The following is a 19598-nucleotide window of genomic DNA, read 5'->3' as shown; positions in this document are numbered from 1 at the left end:
GGGTTGGGCACTGAGAAACGAACGGCCCTTTTTCTTCTCCCTGGTTCCTGGGTAAGAATCCGATTCTTCCAGCCTCAATTAAGTGATTCTTTTCACCTTTGCAGTGTTCAGATTTCTGTGTGATCACATCTCATTAGAAACATTATGATCGCCTGGAGTTGTACTTTATTCATACTTACATTTAATGTTCTTATTTCACTGGACAAAGAGATGATGGCGAGAACACATGAAGTCATTCAAATAAAACAAATCGCTGCCCACTCGTGTTGATTGCTTTACAGCAAATTAATCTCTACGTGCAGAAGATGCTGTGGCTCCTCCCTTTCCTTTCTTTTTTACTTTTTAGGTTCTGGTGGACGTGAAAAACAGACACTGCTTCAAGTAAATTGTTAGCTGTCCAAATGAGTGCAAATTAGGCTTCCATACCCGTGCATTTATTCCAGTGATTGCCCTGATTGTATTTGACCATGTGATAATTAGGCCGCATTCAGATCACAGAGTCCTATTTTATACCTTTTGGGTTTCCTAATCCAGAATGCGCTAATGGCCTACAGAGTGCTTCGGTGTTAGATGACCAGAGAAGCCATTTGTTATGATGTTCTTGCTAATGGGGGGGGGGGGGCCCCGAAATGTAGGGAAGGCTGTGTCCGCCCGCGGAGGCTCTAAATGGTCGGAGAAGTGCGCCGGTGTAATCATCGGAGAGCACTTTTTCCTCTGGGTAATGTTGTCTGATTGTTAGAGATTCAAACTCTATAAATGAAAGTAATTGCAGAAATACACGTACACACGCCATTCGCCGTTGGTTTAAAATCGGTAATTTAGGACGCAGGTTTAACATTAAATGACACGTTCCAAACTAATGGGAAAATAGGCCAGAATGCAAAGACAGATGTAGCCGGTGGCCAAAGTGAGAGCCTTTTCTTTCTCCTCCATTCCTTCTGCTTTCGGGGTTTTCTTCCGTTTAATTATTTGGGCAGCTCAGCCAACTCTGAACCGGGTGACGTGCATGGACCCAAACATGGGGACTGAGGGATGGATAAGGCAAGCGTTACCTTCCCCGCACTAGGCTAAGGGACAGTTTGAAAGAGAGCTACATGGAGACAGCCATCCTACTGGGGAAAAAAATAATATCCTGATAGTGGCATGTTAGGTATTAGCAGGTGAGTGCTGCTTCTTCCAGTCACAAAAGCTGTCCCTAGACAAGGAGCAGTTGCCAGTGAGTGTCTAGGTGGGACTGGGAACAGCCCCTTGAGCCACCAATGGAATTAGGCAATGCATGTTGTAAGGAGGCCACTGGGACAAAAGGTAGGGGGTGCTGGGGAACAGAGCTGTGGAGAAGGATGGAGTGGGAAGGTAGCATCTGGGGAATAGGAGGGAGTAGGGAGAGGTTGAGTCTCTGGGTCAAATCCTGGATCTACTACCTTTTTATCCATTTAAAAAAATGACACCAGCAATCCTCTTTTAAAAAATTTTTGAAATGTTTTAAATGTTTATTTATTTTGAGAGAGAGAGAAAGAGAGACAGAGAGTGAGCAGGGGAGGGGCGGGGGGGGGGGTGGGGGGGAGAAAGAACCCCAAGCAGGCTCCGTGCTGTTAGTGCAGAGTCCGACGCAGGGCTTGAACTCACGAACTGTGAGATCGTGACCTGAGCCCACATCAAGAGTTGGATGCTTAACCCGACTGAACCGCCCAGGCACCCCTGGCACTAGTGATCCTGTTAGGACTTGCTTTCTAGTCAAGAAGAGACACCCCAATCAAATGATTCACAAATTCACCAAATAGGTAGTGAACTAACTATGTTATAAACGTCGTGGGTGCTATGAAGAAACCTGGCCTTGTCTGGGGTGTCACGGAACTCCATGACCCTAAGAAATGAAACCTGAGGTGATGGGAAGAATTGGAGAGTTGTTTAAGCAGTGGTGTGTAAAGGGAACATTCCTGAGCGAGGGAAGAACAGGCCTAAGAGAATGAGAATACAGTATGTCTGAATGCATTACCCGAAGGCCCGCAAATGAGGGAGAGAGTGGTAAGAGCTGAAGCCGAAGAGATAGCGAGCGGCCCGAGACTTCCAGGCCTACCTGTCCATGGAAAAGTGAATTTTCCTGGGAACAGTGTGGAGGCACCTGCAGGTTTTATGTAAGTTCATACTTCAGTTAGACGACTTGGGCTGTAAGGACGTGGATGATGGATTAAAGCAGGAGCCACGCAGGAGACAGGGAGACTATTTTGGAGACTGTTAGAATAGACTGAGCAATTCACGGTGGTGGTCTCAACGGGGATGGAAGAGAAAAGTGGGTGGGTTGTGTGATCCTGGGTAAGTAGCTTCCCCTCTCCGAGGCTAATTAGGCTCATTTCTTTCAGGTTTGGACTGTCCTATCTAGTGACTGAGAGTGGGCTTTGCCTCTCAGATAATCTGCTACCTGTCACCTCCCTTTAGATGTCGAGTATTCAACAAAACCACCTGTGCACAGTTGATAGGAAGGAAAAACAGAGCTAGCTTGGAAGTCTCTAGAATTGTGTTTATTGCAGTTCATTGGGGCTGGTGGTCTGTATGAGTTGTACATTTTTGTGATAAAAAATTGGCTTCGAAATGAATGAAGGAACATTGACATAACACACACCTGTTATTCTTTTCACTCTAAAGTGCTAAGCAAAGCAGCCAACAGAAGTCTCAACGCCCCCCCCCCCCCCCACAACATTCTGCGGTAATTAAATACAACTACACTTATTTAGGAAACTGATAACAGTAAGTAGAAATTTAGTGCCAGCGATCTGAGAAGAAACAGGCCCAGACTGCCATTTGTTCCCAGAGTTGCAAACAGTTCCAACCAAAATTAAGGGGGTACGTTTCTTGCCAGCTCATCATACTACGCTTCATAATAGGTTTGCTCAGTGTCCAGTAAGGAACAAATGACTCTGTGAGTGAAGATTTTGATTGTAGGTATTCAAACAACATTCCCAGGGAGGCTAGGCAGACACCGAATGGATGCCTAAGCCTTCCAAATGGTTTAGTTCCATTTGTTTGGTATCTGTTGTGGTGCAAGTTCTCTGGGCAATGCCCTGTGGGAGACATGTTCAGGGAAGGCACTGGTGGGATTTTGGCAAGCAAACGAATATTGCTTAGAATATAGAAGAGTTGAATAACAAACCTGATCCATAGGATATGTATAGATGAGAGAATAGAACGATTGGAAGACAAAAATTATTTTCCAACAAATAGGGCATGTGTACAAAGATTGAACTTGTATTGAGCCTTTAAGGAAACCTCTCTAATCTGGTATCGTATAGACCAGGTTATCTGACAAAAATGCAATAGTGTGTGATATCCACAACTATGAAACAGATTAAAGGAAAAAAAAAAAGCCTTATTGTCCTCTCAGTAGGTACAGAAATCACTCAGGAGTCTCCAGCAAGCATGTATGATTAAGAACAAACAACAAAGCCACTTAACAAACGAGAAATAGACCCTTCATTGATGAAGGCTGTCTGCTAAAACTCTACAGCAAATATTATGTTTAATGACAATATATTAGATGTCCATATGTCTCTCTGAAGTCAGGAACAAGACTGACAAGAAACCCCTCAATCACCATTTTTATTCAGTATTATAAATGAAATCCTAACTAGCTCATTGGGAAAAGATAAAGATAAGGTTTCAACATTTTTATTTATTTTTGGGACAGAGCGAGACAGAGCATGAACGGGGGAGGGGCAGAGAGAGAGGGAGACACAGAATCGGAAACAGGCTCCAGGCTCCGAGCCGTCAGCCCAGAGCCTGACGCGGGGCTCGAACTCACGGACCGCGAGATCGTGACCTGGCTGAAGTCGGATGCTTAACTGACTGCGCCACCCAGGCGCCCCAAAGATAAGGTTTCAAAGTATACTGTTATTTTCACAGATGACACGGTTGTCTGCCCAGATACTATAAGAGTACATGCAGACACTAATAGAACAAATACAGAGTTCAGCAAGTTTTCTGGATATGGGATCAATATATAAAAATGAGTCGTGCCCCTCTACAATAGTAAGAACCTAGGAGAACATGTTATAAAAGACAAATGCTAAAAACCGACATGGCATCCCAAATTGTGCATTGCTATCTCTTTTTCCCACCTCTTATTTTGTTTCAGGTCTTAAGTTGTTTTTCCAGAATTTTCCTTGCTTTCCCCCCCATTGAGCTTGGGCCATAAGGTTGGTTCTTCCTTTCAGCTGGGCCCTCAGAAAAGACATGAACCAATTTAAAACAAAGAACAAAGGGAGAGGGAACAGGGTCATTGGAAAGAACTTAGAGAATGGCCCCTTGCAGTGGTTCCTCTCCCAAATTTGTAGCGATGTCGATGTAGCCACTGCTATGGAAATTGAAAGCCCATTAGAGAATGTCTTCTCTCACTTGAGTGTATTCAAGCAAGAAGTTCACCAAAGTTACTTTCCTTTTAAACCAACCCCTTTGACTTTTAAAAGCTATTTTGGAAACGTTCAAGGAAAAGAAGTATTAAAAAAAAAAAAGAAGAAGAAAAAGGAAGACCAAAAGTAAATGTAAACACTTCAAGACTTTCACAAATAAATAAACCATTTAAAGCCTCGAGTTCCTGTGATTAGAGTCATAGAATAGAGGGAAGGCATTCATCTGAAAAATGAACCTTTGAGAAATCATTGCAAGAGGAATCTTTGAAAGTTGTTGATGATTTAGTAAAAAGAGATCTTGACGATTATAGAAATGAATATTTAGATGGCCGTGGATCAATTTCACCTGGAGAATCCATTACAGAGGATACATGCTATCTTTAGTATGCAGATGAATGTGATATCAAGTTGGTGGAAGATAGTTCTTTCAGAATAAGTACTGAATTACTCAAGAGTATGAGCCTATCTCTAAAACAAGAGGAAATTGGTGAAGAAGCTGCTTTGTCTATCAAGCAGAGATCTTCAAAATGAAAGATGAAAAAAAAATTAGTGACTCCTAATAAACCTTCCCTCTCAAAAAAAAAAAAAAAAGATGAAAGAACTATGGTTAAGTAAGGGCAGAATGATTACAAGAGAACAGTTAGAAAGGAATATAGATACAGAACAAGGGAAACAGTATCAGGAAGAAATGCTTTATGTATTGAAAAAAACAGATAAAGTGTGTTTGCATATGCAAGTGTGTGTGTATGTTTGTGTGCATACACATAGTATGTCCTCTAAACCCTTCTAAGGAGAAAAAAAAACATGACTTTGAACAAGTATCTACATGGAACAAAAAGAAAGGACCAACACATATTCTGAAGAATAAGAAGAAAAACTTCGTATTTAGAACCATCACAATCGAAGGAGCCCTGTGCAGGAAAAGTAGAAGCTTTCATAGGAAAAAATCTTTTCTGAAGTATAGAAACAAAGTCACGCTAACTCAAAAGCAGTCTGTGAACACAATGGGAACTGTTCTACTTTAATAAAAGGACAAAAAGTGACTCTAATTTGGTGAGCTCAGGATGTCAGCTACTTTGAAGCACATAAGCTCTATTTTCTTAGCTATTTATGTAATTCACGAATATATACTTGAATTAGAGTTTACTTGCAAGGCAAATCACTAAATTGGAAAGGAAAAAATCCCACAAATTAACTTGTAGATCAGTGCAGTTCCAATCAAACCCCACAGATACTTTTTATGGGACTCAGCAAACTTATCCTAAAATTCTTACAGAAAGAGAAAAGGCAAAGACTGGCCAAGATTCTCTTAGAGAAGGAAAATGACACGAAGAGACTACCTCTGTCAGATATCAAGAATTGTTGTCAAGCCATATTAATAAAAAGTGTGGCTCTGGAAAACAGTATGGAAGTTCCTCAAAAAATTAAAAATAGATCTACCCTATGACCCAGCAATAGCACTGTTAGGAATTTACCCAAGGGATCCAAGAGTGCTGATGCATAGGGGCACTTGTACCCCAATGTTTATAGCAGCACTCTCAACAATAGCCAAATTATGGAAGGAGCCTAAATGTCCACCAACTGATGAATGGATAAAGAAATTGTGGTTTATATACACAATGGAGTACTACGTGGCAATGAGAAAGAATGAAATCTGGCCTTTTGTAGCAACATGGATGGAACTGGAGAGTGTGATGCTAAGTGAAATAAGTCATACAGAGAAAGACAAATACCATATGTTTTCACTCTTATGTGGATCCTGAGAAACTTAACAGAAGGTCATGGGGAAGGGGAAGGGAAAAAAAAAGAGAGGGAGGGAGCCAAACCATAAGAGACTCTTAAAAACTGAGAACAAACTGAGGGTTGATGGGGGGTGGGAGGGAGGGGAGGATGGGTGATGGGCATGGAGGAGGGCACCTGTTGGGATGAGCACTGGGTGTTGTGTGGAAACCAACTTGACAATAAATTTCATATTCAAAAAAAAAATAAAATTATAAATACAAAAAAAAAACTGAATTAAATTAATTTGCAAAAAAAGTGTGATATTGGTACAGGGATAGACAAATGTCATAATAGAACAAAACTGAACTTCCAGAAGCAAACTCACATATATATATGAGAAGTTGGTTTATTGACAGGGGACATTACAAATCAATAGAAAATTGACTACAACAAATCAATAGAAAATTGCTCAACAAATAATACCAGGAGGGGTGCCTGGGTGGCTCAGTCGGTTAAGCATCTGACTCTTGATTTGGGCTCAGGTTGTGATCTCGTGGTTGCAGGACATTCAGCCTGCTTGAGATTTTCTCTCTCCCTCTGCCCCTCCTACATGTGTGCACACACACACACACTCTCTCTCTCTCTTTCTCAAAAATAAATAAATAAACAAACAAATGAGTAAATAGTCCTGGGAGAGTTGGCTATTTAGATGGAAGAAAAGTAAAATTCTTTACCCCGTACCATACAGAAATGTCAATTCAAGGTGGATTAGAGACCTGAATGTTCAAAGCAAAAATTATTTGCTTCTGAAAGTTTTGGAGAATATCTTAATGGTCTCAAGGTGGGCAAAGATTTTTTTTAACCACAAAAGGGGAGCCTATAAAAAAATATTGATGAATTTGACTTCATTAAAAATAAAAACTGTAATGGGTGAAATATATACCACGAGGATGTTTAAAATAATGAACCCCAGGCCGGTGAAATGTATTTTTAGCTCTTATAAACAAGGCAGGATTAATATCCAGAAGCTATAAAGTACTCTAACAATCATTGCGAAAAAGACCATTCATTAGAAAAATGTACCTAGGATATGAGCTGCTGATTTACAGAAGGAAAAACCTGAGTCACCTATAGACATATGAAGAAAGGCACTTAACCTTACTAGTAATGAAGGAAATAGGAATTAACTTCAAAAGAAAGCAGCCCTCACAGCCATCAAATTGGCAAACATTCAAAAGCATGATAATGCCAAGTGGGCGTTAGAAGGAAAGCTGGAAGCCCCTGGGCGCTCTGGGGGGAACATGGATGTATGCATCTGCCTTGGAGAACATTGTGGCAATGTCTGGCAAAGTGAAGATGTGCTTACCTTATTGTGATCCCAAAGTCTGTCCTCTAGATATTTACCGTGGAGTGACTCGGTCGGTTAAGCGTCCAACTCTTGATTTCAGCTTGGGTCATATCTCACGGTTCGTGGGTTCAAGTCCCACACTGGCCTCTATGCTGACCGCACGGAGCCTGCGTAGGATTCTCTCTCTCTCCCTCTATCTCTGCCCCTCCCCCTGCTTGTTGCTCTCTATCTCAAAATAAATAAATTTTAAAAATTAGAAAAACTTGGGGGCGCCTGGGTGGCTCAGTCAGTTGAGTGTCCGACTTCGGCTCAGGTCACGATCTCCCAGTTCGTGGGTTCGAGCCCCGCGTCAGGCTCTGGGCTGACGGCTCGGAGCCCGGAGCCTGCTTCGGATTCTGTGCCTCCCTCTCTCTCTGCCTCTCCCCCGCTCATGCTCTGTCTCTCTCTGCCTCTCAAAAATAAAGAAACGTAATAAAAAAAAGTTAAAAAAAAATAAAGAATTGGAAAAACGTTTGGCTATTTGCCATGGAGACATCCTCACACGTGTAAGAAGGCATAAACAAGAATGTTTACTGTCATATAAAAAATTCATGTCCAACAGTACTGGGAGTGGATTAATATTATAAATAGCAATGTGGAGAAGGATCGTATGGCACATTTGTGCAGAAGGACAGGAAAATAAAGAGTTGGTCATGCCTGGAGGGTCTCTCGGGGTCTTTGTGTAGTGAGCTATACAGACGCCATAAGGTTCCCTGAAGAGACATTTGGAAAAGTTTAGTCTTATCTCGTGGTGCCTGAGAAACCGGAAGCAGTGAAGCAGGGAGACCCTCCTGGACATTTTTACTTAAAGAATATTCTTCTCTTTACGCTTGACGAAAAGCCTGATATAACACCCCCTGCTATTGTGGTGGTGACTCAGGGGAGTTGAGGGGTCAGATGACTCAAGATTCTAGATGACAAGGCTGAGTATACAAGCTGCAACAGAGGAACTTAAATTGTGGGGTTTTTCCCCTCCTTATGCATCACTGAAAGCATTTCGGAAGATAAGGACCCAGTGGTTACTTTTTTAAAACTCATTTCACTTTTGCTTGGTTTTCAAAGATCAAAGAGGGGGGAGACCATACATGAAGGTACTGCTGAAGGAAATTACGAATCCATCAGGAGAAATACAGTAGTCCAGTATGGCTGGAACCCAAAGTAATGAAAACAAGCATTTTCAGGCTTTTGGCCTTCTTCGTAATGAAAGTGATGCTCGAAGTTTTTCTTCTCTCCCTACATCTTCCTCCCTGTCTCCTTTTTTTCAATCTCAGAACATGAAAGGTGAAGGCAGTTCTGAAAAGTACCTTTTTGGTTGATTAATCTCCTTGAACTCGGCGTAACTTTCAAAGAGAGAAGAAGGGAAGCCTAGCACAGATCAGAACCTCATCTCCTGCGGCTACCCAGGCTCCTGTCACCATATTTTTTTTTTTTAGGTAGTAGGTTTCATGGGTCCTGGTGTTTCTGTCTGAAACCCTCTCTGCACACCTGAAAGAGCCTGGCTGAATTATGTATTCATTTGGAACTTTCTCCGTTCATGCTTGGGACCTGCAGTTATTGGATACGTTTATTGATGGGCTGCTTTGTGCCAATTACAGAAACCATTGTGTTATCATTATTGATGTATGGACTTTCTGCAAATCTTATTTTGGTACATTTCTCACAGCATTATTTTGGGAATCACTGTATAAGGACACTGTTTTACTATCACTGAATGAGTGGTCACATCAGCAAGGAAGATAGGAAATTGGACCCCATCTACTCTCTGAGAAAAGACATTTTAGTCATCAAACGAGTAGATCTATGGCTGTGGAGGTTTAAAAGATTTTTGAGCTTAGATGCAATTTTAGAATTCTCCCTCAGTCCTTTTGGCGATATTTTTTAGTAATCTCCATGAGGGCAGGGGCTTTGTCTGTCTTGCTCACTGTGGTGGGTCCTGGCACAGTGCCAGGCACATGGGAGGACCTCAGTATCTGTTCGGTGAATGGGGGTAGATGGACGGATGGACATATAGATGGGTGGATGGATGGATGGTTGGAAGGCAGGGGAGGGAGGGAGGAAAGAGAGTCGGGAAAGTTTGCTTTGAAAAGGGCTTTCATGAAGAGGGTACTCATTTTGCAGGAGCACTGCCTTTGATATTGAAAATGTCTGTCCTCTTACTTTGGATACCCAGGGTGCCAGCCACAGGATACTTGCTATTTATGATCTGGAAAATGCTCGAAGCCCATTCCAGGGAGTGAGGGAAGAAACGCTACACCGCTCCTTTTCTGCTTTTGAGTTCAAACATAGCATTCAAGATGATGCAGGTATTTGATTGTATAGAGTTGGCATTCCCCGAGAAGATAGAAACAGCTGAATTATAAATAGCCTCTTGAAGTTTTTTAGAAAACTATTTTAGGAGAATGGCATTCATACAGCAGAGTGCACAAATCCTAAGTGTACAACTCATTACAGGTTTACAAATTGAACAAACCATTGTAACTAGCACCCAGATCAAGAAAGGTAACATTACCAGTACCCAAGAAACCCTTCTCCTGCCCGCTTCCAGAACTTACTCCTGACCACAAGGGTAATAACTATAATTTCACACACTGATAGGTTAGATTCTTATTCGGGACGTTTCTGTAAATGGGATCATATCATATGTAGCTTTGTGAGTGGCTTTTTTTTTTTTTTTCGTTTAGCATCATAAAATCTTTAAGGTTCGTCCATAAAATCTTTAAGGTTGATCCATATCATAGCATGTGTCGGTACCTATTCATTCTTGCTGCTGAATGATATTCTATTGTATGGATAGACAGATGGAGGTTGTTGTTTTTTTCTTCTTTGGCTATTGCGCATAATGTTGCCATGACCAATGATGGAGACGTTTTTGTGTGGACGTACTATTTCAATTATTTTGGGTTTCTGTCTAGTGGAATTGCTGGGCCGTATGCTGACTCTGTGTTTAACTTTTCGATCAACAGCCAAATTGTTTCCCACAGTGGCCAGACCGCTTTCCATTACTATCAGTTGCTTGTAAGAGTTCTAGTCGCTCCACATCCTTGCCAACACTTGGTATGATCTGTGTTTTACTTTTTTTAATGGCTTGAAAATATTTGTTTTTGAGAGTGTGCCTGTGGAGGAGGGACAGAGAGAGGGGGACAGAGGATCCAAAGCACTGACAGCTGAGAGCCTGATGTGGGGCTTGAACTCATGAACTGCGAGGTCATGACCTGAGCCAAAGTCGGATGCTCAACTGACTGAGCCACCCAGGTGTCCCAGTATGATCAGTATTTTAAATTTTAGCCATTCTGATGGGAAATCTATGTTTTTTTCTCTATAGTTTTTTTTTTAAATGTCTTATTTACTCAGAAAATAACTCCAAAGCTGACTTCCATAAATTAGCTAATGTTAGGTCATTTCCAATCCAAGGCTCTAATTGGAGCAACCAGCATTTCCCTGCCTTTCCCAAAATATGTGGATGGGCCTCAAGTTTTAGCTCAGTTGCCACTCCTACTAGAAGACCTTCCTTGACTCATCTTTACCCGGGCTTCTCTCTGACGACCCGTTTCTTTTCTGTGTCTTTTGGTGCATGCCTGATACAAAGTAGGTGTCCAAATGGACCTTTGCTGAGTGACCATATTTTACTGAAAGAATCTTTGCACCCAAGTTCTGGGAGGGCCCTTGAGGTTGCACACCCAATGCCATCATGTTACTGGTGAGAAGGTGGAAACTGAGAGAGAGAACGGACCTCGCCAGACAACCTGGCCAGAGTGGGCAGGTATCCTGACTCCTCTCCTACCCACACAGTTTTCTCCACCCCTCTTTGCTTCCCCTCTGCGGCTTATTTGCAGAAAATGAAATTAATCTTTAGCAGGGAAAACACACACACACACACACACACACACACACACAGAAAAGGACAACCAGAACTGTACGTTCCCAGGGCTTAAATGCAAAGTCGAGAAGCAGCTCTCCTATCACGGACAGTTCGCATGTTCCAGCACTGAGGACTCCCATCATTTAAACCAGGGAAAAGAAACGTAAAGTGACTTTTCAGCAAATACAGTTTTTTAATGATACACATATAATATCTTGTTCTGTTTTATACTCTGATCATGATTAAGAATTTCAAAGAGCTCAGGAAGAATTAAGAAGATTTACACCCACATTATTACTCATAACCACTTAGAACAGAGCAATCTTTTTAAAAGATGTTTATTGCTTTCATACCAAATGAGAATCTGAATTAAAATGATTCCCAGCACAGTCTTTCGAGTTGAAAATACATTCAGCAGTTTTCAAAATCCCATGTAATAACAACAATGCTCTGTAATTTCATGGAGCTGATATTTCTTCCAAGGAGATTAGGGGAAATGCCGTAAACATGAACTTCGTAATCTGCCTCACGAAGTCACTGCCCTGGTTCAATCTTGTTAACACCCGCTCCTCAGACGGAGGCGGTAATGCTCTGACTGGCTGTCCAGGTTTCCAAGGTTTGACCCCTTGGTTCACTGTGAATTCACTTCACACAGAAGAACCTTAGTTCTTAAGTAATTATCTGACCCTTAATTCCTAGGCTGTAACATGGGATGATCTTATCCCCATTTAGAAGAAATAAGGTGCTTTGCACCCAGTACTTAGTAGATCTTCCTCGTATAGTAGCTACTGTTGGATTCTCTGCTGGAAAAGGCTATGGACTAGAAAAAAGATGGTTTTGCGGATTCTCTGAACCCCTCAAATATCTCAGGCTTGCCCATTTATGTATTGAGAATAGATTGATTGCTTTCTAATCCTGTAAGCGTGGGGGGAGGGGGAGAGTGGCATGAAAACAGAGTTTCCATGTTCAAGCATGTCTCATTCTACTCTTTACTATTTTTAGCTTATGACTTTTATAAATAACCATTATTACCAGTCCCTAAGGTCTAGCCTACCGACACAGGGCCAACAGTGTTGCAAAGGATGATTCCATAGAAAATCGAATTTATCACATATCCTAGGCAGATGAGCTGAAGTAACTCCTCCCCTCTAAGTAAATATTAGAAATAAAGCTGTAGAGACTTGTAATTTATACTGACTCCCGGATCTGGGATAAGCCGTTGTTGGATTAATGGCCTAAGACAAGTGAAAAAAAATGTAGCGTTTTTTTGGCCAGGCCATTAAGAACATGGCTGAAATCAGTCATACGCTTAACATGGAACTCTGAGAAACCGGTGCTAACTCCTATTTTCCAGAGCAAATACAGGGCAAGAGAAATTGCTAAAATTGCCAAAGAAGACTTCTAGGGTAGAAAATGTCCTTTGACCGGGTGTCGGGAGACTTGGCTTCTAGTGTCAGATCGGTCCCTGCTTTGTAATGTGACCCTGAGCACATCACTCTGATATTGTGGGCTTTAGTTTCCTAATCCAGCCAAAAGTCTTAATTATAAGCTCCATGCTGCAGATTCATAGGGTTCCACAGAGGCGCCTCAGAGAGCACTGAAGGAGCCCTCGGAGACCTCAACCCCCAAACCCAACCCACGTGGCAACAGGAAGTGTGTTGAATCAGACACTGAACAATTTGAATTTGGGGCAGCGTTTCTCGCACTTCTACAGAGGATGTCATGATGAAGAGCCAGAGAAGAGGTGTGTGTATTGAGTGTTGGTTGATTTTTATAGATATATAGTAAAGGCTGATTTATTTGAGGCATAGAGTTATTTCAGGCCATCTGAATGAACTCTGACTAGAAGTGGTTCTTCTGAGCTATTGCGTTTCCAAGCGACAAAAAAAAAAAAAAAAAAAAAAACAACAACAACAAAAAACCCCCCACATGCACGAAAGGAGAAATACAGATTTTGTCAGGATACTACCAGCGTCTCCAAGAAAATAAACGGGAGGCCTATTTGCACATTCCATTTTAAAACAGTGGTTTTCCTCTGAGTGACAGTGGTATCATGAATGTCGTGTTACATCAGGGAGAGAGTTTCGTGGCACCAGTGATATATCTGTGTGCATTTCTCCACGTGTTTTCAGCCTGTGTATCCATTTGCCTATTCACTCTTTCATTTTATTTATTTATTTATTTATTTATTTATTTATTTATTTATTATTTATTTATTTATTTATTTTGCTTTGCTTTCTTCCCCTATGCGTTCTAATGCTTTTGACGTTTGACTGCATTCATGCACGCATGCAATCCGGAACCCAGACGGGGATAGTTGCTGATAAGCAGCAAGGTTCTGTGTTGGTGCTTCTCCTAGCACGTTCCTGCAGTTTGGAAGGTAGCGTTTTGAAGGGTGTCAGTCTGGTGAAGGCTCTTGTTCAAGACTAGTGAAAGAAAATCAATTATTATATCCAAAATGGAGGCCGAGGGGTAAGACTTGAAGGACGTGGCTTCTGTACATCCTTCTTTTATTACATCTTACCCTATTATACAACATTAATATGCTAACCTATGTCTCTTCCTTATGAGACTGCCTTGAGAGCAGGTTTTTAGACTCACGTGGGACACCGAGAGCCTAGCACACTGCCGGTAAGCTACACGCTTTGTATTCAATGAATGAGAAAAAGGGGCTGGGCTCTAACTTGGGAGAGAAGATGTGGTAAAGATATATTGCTGTGCATTGTTTGAAATTTTTATTGATATCAAGGATCGGGAACGTTTTAACCGCTTGGGCTTTGAACTATGGCGGGTAAACATTTAGGTCCCTCCCAAATGCCCACACCAGTCTTCTCCCAAAAGTAGTCCAAGTTGTTCTCCTGAATGCCCATTACACACATGCAGTGGTCCTAGAACTCAGAAGGAATGTCATGGGATCCCAAAACTTATTGCCATCTGTGCCGTGTGTGGCCGAACTCTGAAAAGCCACCCAGTCAGCAAGACAGAAATAACATCTGCATAAGCAGACAGCAAACTCAGAGCACCTTCCCTCTGAAGCCCAGCCGACGTTGTGACTCATGGCAAGTTCCCAGCCTGAAAAAGCCAGCAACTGCAAAGCAGAGGCACCCTACCCAGAGCAGACACCAGAAAGGGCAGGGGCACTATGAAAGCCAGTTTTTGGACACGCTTAACAAATAGGTTTCCATTAACTCATTCATTTCCATGGACTCGGGTTGGCAAGTGGGCACATTAGAGGGCGAGGGAGAGGGGATGAGTGACAGAAATACGTTATCGAGTTGGGTTTATTCCAGGAATGCAAGGCTGGTTCAACAATTGGAAATCTATCAGTGTGATAGATATAAGGCAGAAAAGCCATATTATCAGGAGATACATAAAAAAATAAAATACAGAGTTATTTTTTTTTAAAAGGTGGTCAGCTACACATAAAGTTTACCATTTTAACCATTTTGAAGTGCATAGTTCAGTGGCATTTAGCATGTTCATAATGTCATGCAGCTACCACTCCTAATTCCAGAACATTGTCATCACCCCAAAAGGAAATCCCCAAAGGAAATATACCCACTAAGCAGTGTCCCCCATTACCTCCTCCTTCAACCCTGGCAACCCCCAGGCTATTTTCTTTCTATGAATTTGTCTGTTCTGGCAAATTCATATGCACGGAATCCTACAACATGTAGCTTTCTGTGTCTTGCTTCTTTTCACTTAGAATCATATTTCAAGGGTTCACCCATGTCGTAGTATGAATTGGTACTTCATTCCCTTCTATGGCTGAATAATATTTCCACTGTATGAATATACCACATTTCATTTATCCATGTATTCGTTGATGGACATTTGGCTCGTTTCTACTTTTTGGCTATTGTGAATAGTGCCGCTGTGACCCGTCATATTCGAGTATTTGAATACCTGCTTTCAATTCTCTTGGGTAGATATTTGGGAGTGGAATCTCTGGTAATATGGTAATTTTGTTTCACTGACTGAGAAACCATCAAAATGTTTTTTCCACACTTGTGTCCTTTTAAGATAGATTACCTCTCCCTGATTGAGATACGTGACCCAGTGGATGTGCCTCACAGTTAGACAACTTACTCTTCCTTTTTGTCGTAGGGTAAGTCACAGGTGGATTACAAGCCAGGACTATTACTACAGCTGAAATCCATTCACATGCACACACAGGACAGGAAAATGGAGTAACCCCCCCAAAGGTGACACACAGTTGGGACTGACATCCGTGTATTAAACATAAACTTACTGAGGACCTATAATATGCCAGGGAGTGTAACAAGCATTGTGGATACAGAAATAAGGAACATTTTTTGTTCTCCATAGGTTCACGTTCTGAAAGCTGAGCATCGATCTTTTAAAAAAAGTGAAATAGGGGCGCCTGGGTGGCTCAGTCGGTTGAGCATCCGACTTCGGCTCAGGTCATGATCTCGCAATCTGTGAGTTCAAGCCCCGTGTCGGGCTCTGTGCTGACAGCTCAGAGCCTGGAGCCTGCTTCGGATTCTGCGTCTCCCTCTCTCTCTGTCCCTCCCCCACTCATGCTTTGTCTCACTCTGTCTCAGAAATAAACAAACATTAAAAAAAATTTTTTTAAATGAAATAATGCAATAATAAGAATCCATGATACATTTAAAAATTCAATTCTTTCGATACAAATTTAACATTATATGGTGATGTCTTTCAGTAATAAGTGACCTTGCTTTCACATTATGTCCATAAAATATTAATTATTAAAATATTAAAATATTTAAAGGGCCGTGTCCAAAGAAATGACATATAATTCCGTTGAGATGAGCACTGCGCAAAATTGAATAAATTCCAGTGGCTCATCGGTCTTTTAAAAATAATATTTAAATTAAGAAACCAAATGGAATCATTAGTTGTACTTTATTATTCAAATCAAATATTTTTTACATAAGTGATGTTAATAGGCAGGCAATGTGCACTGTAGTAATTACTCTGTATTTGTCAGCTGAGAGGTTTTACCATCACCACATAATCCGTGAATCTGTCTCTAAATTCCTAAGTGTGGGTACTACCTGTGAGCTGATTATATCTTCCTGTACTCAGCTAGACCATTGCCAGGCACTGCCCGGGATATTGTACTAGCACAGCAGCACTCCATGGTCCAAGTGACTCATTTCTTGGGTATCTGCCTCCACATACCCCAAACCCATGTTCTGCATGATTGGGTGCTACTTTAGCGTGGACCACAGAGAATACCCATCGCTTGCTAAAAATAACAGCACTGTTCTATAGATAGAGCATAGCTTTGGCTTTTGAAATGGAAACAGACACCGGTAACAGTGCCTGCTTTACTGCTCTTTGTCAGTTTCATTTAAACTCTTAGGTAATGTAGACATACCCATTCTTCTACTTAATGGCTAAGTGCCCAGTTTCGGCAAGTACCACGATGCAGTATTCTGACAGGTCAGCAGTTTTGCTCATGTGATTGATTGTTCAGGCTATTTCCTCCCTAGGACAAACGACTACACACTGTAAATAACTTCTGAATGTTTTTGACGGAAGGATGAACATCAGTGTTGTTTGAGAGACAAAATCCTTTTGCAGTGTGGTATCTGAAACTGGGACAAATTCTCCTGGTGCATTTTCCCCGTCGTTCTTCTACTCACCATCAGTAAGTGTTGTGATGTATTATTCAAATGCCTGCTTTTACAATTAAAATCCAAGTTGGTGTGGTTAACGTAATTCAAAAATACCCATTGGGGTTACCTGAGAAAAGTTAGGAACCATGATTGCAACAAGGGTACGGAATCAAAGTTATCCAAGCAGCTGAGTTCTACCTGGGTTTATGTGGAAAAGCGAACTAAGATGTAACCAAGCGCGGTGCTGAAGATACACTAAGGGCTTAGTCAATGCCAGTTAAATGGATGAACACATGTAATTAACCAAAAAGCAAAGTCATCCAGAATATAATTTTCGGTGTCGGTGGGAGAAGTCCATCCTGCGGAAGAGACTCAGATCGAAATTCTTGTTCCAACAAGCTCCCTGTATATGAGCCTTAGTGCTTTTGTATGCACGTTATAATCCTAGCTAATCCTCTCAAGAGTGCTATCCCATTCATTTAAATGTGTTATAATAGAAAATAGATCTGCTTATTCTATTCCCCATAATAGGAGATTTTTGGAAAACCTTTGTTGTGTCAGCAGACACATGGGTCTATGAAAGGCTGTCTGAGCTTGGGTTTTCTTCGGCAACTCTTGATCCCTCCCCCCCGACCCGTCCCCTCCAAGGACTTTGATTCTTAAGTGTCCCTTGATGTTGCCAATGTAGTCTGCATTCTATTCGTAGCTTCTGAGCATCTTTCTTGCCCTGCATCTCTAAGCTCCCGTCCCCTCACACAAGCAAGCCGTCAGTGAAACCACATTCCTTATTTTGCCAGTCTTTTAGTTGACCTGTATGCCTGGCCAAGTGTCTCCAACTTCCTCGGCAGGTTTAACTACTACAGGGGTGAGATGGGGCTACCACGTGGCCAGGCGTTGGGCCAGGACAAGGTACTCAACTTCCCTGTGTCTCACGTTCCTCCGCAGTGAAAAGAAAATAATGACGGTACTTACTTTATAGGGCTGCCGCGAGGATGGAATGGGATAACACACTTGAAACACCCACGACAATCCCTGCATACGGTAAATGCTCAATTAGTGTCACTAAAGATGATGGGCAACACTCTGGTTCCTCATCGCAAAGTCCTCCCAAGCCACCCTGTTAAACAAACTGCTCTGAGGAAATTGCCTATTGATCTCATCTAATGTCTTTGAAAATGTAAAGATTCAACGTTTTTGAAAATTGTTTGCTCATCCCTAGTCCTCCACCATGCGTCACACTCTTCGTCTTTCCTCATGTTACACAGGGTTACTGGGAAATCTAATCTTCAGATGCTGTCTTTGCTTGTAACATTATCTAAATGGGCAAGAGAATTGAGTAATTCATTCACAAAATAGTGAAGGGGTGTCTAGTATGGGACAGTTGCTGTTCTATGGATGCAGGGTGGCCAAAATAACATCCCTGCCTTCAAGAACCTTCTATCCCAGTCTCCTCACCAAGCTTTGCCCCATCCTGACCATTATTCTCTTATAAACTACCTTGGCTCTGCCTTTCCCGATTGTCAGCTCATTACGTTCGGTAGAGAATATAGAAGCAAAGTAGGAGTTGAAAATCTCTGCTTTCCATTTGCGTTGAGTACAGCATGCTGTTGTTCCCAAGAACAAGCCTAGCACTTTGTCTTTCTTCCTGTCTGGGAAATAACGGAATACGTCATTTCTAGGTAAACCTTGCCTTATTCCTGGTGTCAGTGTTTCTGACTGTTCTCAGGGCTCTTAGACTCACTGATACAAAAGGACAGGGCTTTGGAGTCAGACACAACCGGACTCAAATCTTAATGCTTCCTAGACCTAACTGGATTCAAGTCTTTTTTTAATATATATAAACATTTCTTTAAAAAATTTTTTTAAATGTGTATTTATTTTTGAGAGAGAAACAGAGCATGAGTGGGGGAAGGGTAGAGACAGAGAGGGAGACACAGAATCCGAAGCAGGCTCCGGGCCCTGAGCTGTCAGCACAGAGCCCAGCATGGGGCTCGAACTCATGAACCTCGAGATCATGACCTGAGCTGAAGTCAGACGCTGAACCAACTGAGCCACTCAGGCACCCCTGGATTCAAATCTTAATGCTTCCTGGCTGTGTGATCTCCGGCAAGTCATTTTGCCTCTCTGAGCCTTATTTTCCTCCTTGTTAATGGAGGATAACGATCACTGCTTTATAGGGTTTGTTGTGAGCATTAAAATGAGAAAATACCTATTAAGCACTTAGTACAGAACTGGCACACAGTAAGTGTGCAATAAACATTAGCTATTATTAGCAAGAGCTGCAGAGTGTAAAGGATCCCTGGTTTCAATCCTCTGTTCCAAGCTTAGTAGCTGATTAACATTTAGCAAATTACTTACTTTCACAGAGGATTGGCTTCCTTTTCTGGAAAATGAGATTTTATATCTACTTCTCCACATGGTTGTTCTAAGGATTAAATGAGATAAAATTTTTATGACACTGCAGAACATGGTCTTTCGACTCCTGCGTCTGTCTTTCGCTCACAAATATTTGCTAAGGTCTTGTGCTCAGCCCTGGAGGTACAGTGGAGAGCAAGATAGACATGATCCCTTGCTCTCCTGGAGACAAATTAATTAATTAATTAAGCACAGATGGTGAA

At 41.8% G+C, this 19598-nt stretch overlaps 1 long non-coding RNA gene across 1 annotated transcript; it reads left to right on the top strand.

Annotated features, from left to right (window-relative positions):
• Positions 1–1612: 1612 nt before the first annotated feature.
• Positions 1613–5010, top strand: LOC121025822 (uncharacterized). The gene is made up of 2 exons (XR_005788155.1): positions 1613–3651; positions 3870–5010. It is a non-coding gene; the product is annotated as an uncharacterized LOC121025822 (long non-coding RNA).
• Positions 5011–19598: the final 14588 nt, after the last annotated feature.

The sequence above is a fragment of the Herpailurus yagouaroundi genome, unplaced genomic scaffold (assembly GCF_014898765.1).
Source record: "Herpailurus yagouaroundi ecotype Mexico unplaced genomic scaffold, PumYag 67702, whole genome shotgun sequence".
NCBI classification, from domain to species: Eukaryota; Metazoa; Chordata; class Mammalia; order Carnivora; family Felidae; genus Herpailurus; species Herpailurus yagouaroundi.
Note: the sequence above shows the minus strand (reverse complement) of the source record. Positions and strands in the feature narration are given on the sequence as shown.